General features: G+C 45.7%; 1 non-coding gene across 1 annotated transcript; it reads right to left on the reverse strand.

The window, feature by feature from the left end:
- Positions 1-2,189: 2,189 nt before the first annotated feature.
- On the reverse strand, positions 2,190-2,264 carry Trnas-cga (transfer RNA serine (anticodon CGA)). Its single transcript has one exon. It is a non-coding gene; the product is annotated as a tRNA-Ser (tRNA).
- Positions 2,265-3,030: the final 766 nt, after the last annotated feature.

Below are 3,030 nucleotides of genomic sequence, written 5' to 3' on the forward strand. Positions count from 1 at the left end.
CGGTATTCTGGTTTCCGGTCAACAGGTGCTTCATTCCCTGTTGGTATCCTATGTTGAACTAATGGAGTTGCTGGTAACGACCCTTGTGGAAAAAACAAATTCTTATATTCCCACAACAATTCTTCCATACACTCTCTTTCGCCTCCTTTCAAATACTTAATTTTGTCAAGCAATGCAGTTCTATTGGCAGTCAGTGTTTGGTCGCTTCGACTACCTCTCGAACACCAGTCTTCGTCATCTGGCACATCCAAATGTGCTACTAAAACTCCTTTCCTCAAATTCGCGTCTACAGCGCTAAAATTATCCACGTTCACGGGAACTACTCGTCCGTCATTCCCCTACTGTATGCGTACAACACTACGTTTCACAAAATAACCCAGTGAACCTAAAACTTCATTATTCTCCAGTGGTTCAATAACACATACTGTACCCACAGGTAGATTCGACTCCACACTTGCCCAAAACGACTTCCCGGTGCCACTAGACACACGCTCATGCGAATTAACCCTTAATGCTAATGTATGCTGTTCAATTGGTTTGTTCATTACGTTGAACACCCCTCGCGACAGCTCTGCATTGACAACAGTTTCCCCTAGCGCAAGTAACATTTCACCAAGTTCCACAGTTCGTTGTCCGAGGTCAGTTTTGGCATGATGTTGATGCAAGAACTCTACTCCTAGGATCATGTCGTAGCCCTCGCTTATCCATGGTGCCACCTCCATGCATGCATTAAATCGGACTTTCTCTATTCTGAAGTCAACTGCTACTGACCCCAAAGGTGTGACCTCCTTATCCCCCACTCCACGCAACCTATAACGTGGTGGGTCTAACTTTCTTCGTCCCATTATATTCTTAGTAGCCACTGACACTTGCGCCCCTGTGTCCAACAAAATCTTAAATTTCTTAGTTCCTACGTTTCCTACCACTTAACATTCCACCTCTGCATACGTATTCGTAGCATTGAAATTAAACGGGAGCTCCCTTAGGTGGATCTTGCGCCCACTCTGCCATTTAACGCTTGTCCACCTCTCCTATCTCCACTTCTCCATCCTCCTCGCTGGTGATTTCCACCCATTCCTCTATTCCTTGGTGACTGGGTATATTGCCTCTGCACGTGTCCCGTACGACCACACTTATAACATTTTATATCCACTGTAAACACTGTTTGTCTCTCGCGTGCCCTTGTTGCCACGTCTATTTCCTCACATTGAATTGCCAGCTGAATGGCAGAATACAAATCTTTCGGATTCCCTTCACGCACTTTCCATGACATATGCGCCGGTAACCCTCTCAAAAATACATCAAGTGCCCTTTGCTCGGCCTCCTGCAACAAAACACTATTCGCTTAATCGCTCTTACCCAACTCATAAGTATACTCATTAATTACTCTTATTCTGTCTGCAAATTTCTCTACTGTCTCCCCCTGTCTCTTCTTCATTGTACTTAACCTCTCTCTAAAGTACCGAGCGCTATTCTGTTTCTTGTACCTTCTTAAAAGCCCTTCCTTAACTGCTTAAACTGTCCTGCCTTCCTTAAGGCCTCAGAACACCTTACATATGTTTTTGCTTCACCTGTTAATCTAATCTTGGCTATATGTAACAACTGCTTATCAGGTCAACCATTCATCACCGCTGAAGTCTCCAATTCCTCCACATTTGAACGCACATCCTCAGACGCCTTGCCAAAAAACAGAATAATCAGACTCGCAGCAGTTTGATCAATCTACTGTACCCTAGGCAACAATGACTGATCAGACGCAGTTTCCCGATCACTTCTAGATGGTAATTCACTTCTCAACTGCATATTGTCTGCTATCAATTGTGCTACCTTTTCCACCAAAGTCCGCACCACTTCTGGTTCCAACACACTTTGCGTCCTTGACTCTGCCATTGTGTTGCTTTCGTTCCCAGTTAGTCCTGAAACAAAACATTTAAGTTCAAGAACAACCTGACTTCCTACAGCTCCGTATCATGATACTGAGTATCATCATAAACCAATACAAAAGTAATTAAATGCCACAAAAAAACAATAAATCTTATTGCCTCAAACACACTAACACTTACTCTGACAACAAAAAATACTATGCCCATGCAAAACATCTACAATGTGGCTTTTCACACTGCATACTCAAAACACAAACAAAAAAGAAAGAAAATGTCCAACGAAACTTCCTGGCAGATTAAAACTGTGTGCCCGACCGAGACTCGAACTCGGGACCTTTGCCTTTCGCGGGCAAGTGCTCTACCAACTGAGCTACCGAAGCACGACTCACTGAGTCGTGCTTCGGTAGCTCAGTTGGTAGAGCACTTGCCCGCGAAAGGCAAAGGTCCCGAGTTCGAGTCTCGGTCGGGCACACAGTTTTAATCTGCCAGGAAGTTTCATATCAGCGCACACTCCGCTGCAGAGTGAAAATCTCATTCTGGAAACATCCCCCAGGCTGTGGCTAAGCCATGTCTCCGCAGTATCCTTTCTTTCAGGAGTGCTAGTTCTGCAAGGTTCGCAGAAGAGCTTCTGTAAAGTTTGGAAGGTAGGAGACGGATACTGGCAGAAGTAAAGCTGTGAGTACCGGACGTGAGTCGTGCTTCGGTAGCTCAGTTGGTAGAGCACTTGCCCGCGAAAGGCAAAGGTCCCGAGTTCGAGTCTCGGTCGGGCACACAGTTTTAATCTGCCAGGAAGTTTCATATCAGCGCACACTCCTCTGCAGAGTGAAAATCTCATTCTGGAAACATCCCCCAGGCTGTGGGTAAGCCATGTCTCCGCAGTATCCTTTCTTTCAGGAGTGCTAGTTCTGCAAGGTTCGCAGAAGAGCTTCTGTAAAGTTTGGAAGGTAGGAGACGGATACTGGCAGAAGTAAAGCTGTGAGTACCGGACGTGAGTCGTGCTTCGGTAGCTCAGTTGGTAGAGCACTTGCCCGCGAAAGGCAAAGGTCCCGAGTTCGAGTCTCGGTCGGGCACACAGTTTTAATCTGCCAGGAAGTTTCATATCAGCGCACACTCCGCTGCAGAGTGAAAATCTCATTCTGAAAATGTC

Source organism: Schistocerca gregaria, chromosome X (genome assembly GCF_023897955.1).
Source record: "Schistocerca gregaria isolate iqSchGreg1 chromosome X, iqSchGreg1.2, whole genome shotgun sequence".
In the NCBI taxonomy this organism is placed as follows: Eukaryota; Metazoa; Arthropoda; class Insecta; order Orthoptera; family Acrididae; genus Schistocerca; species Schistocerca gregaria.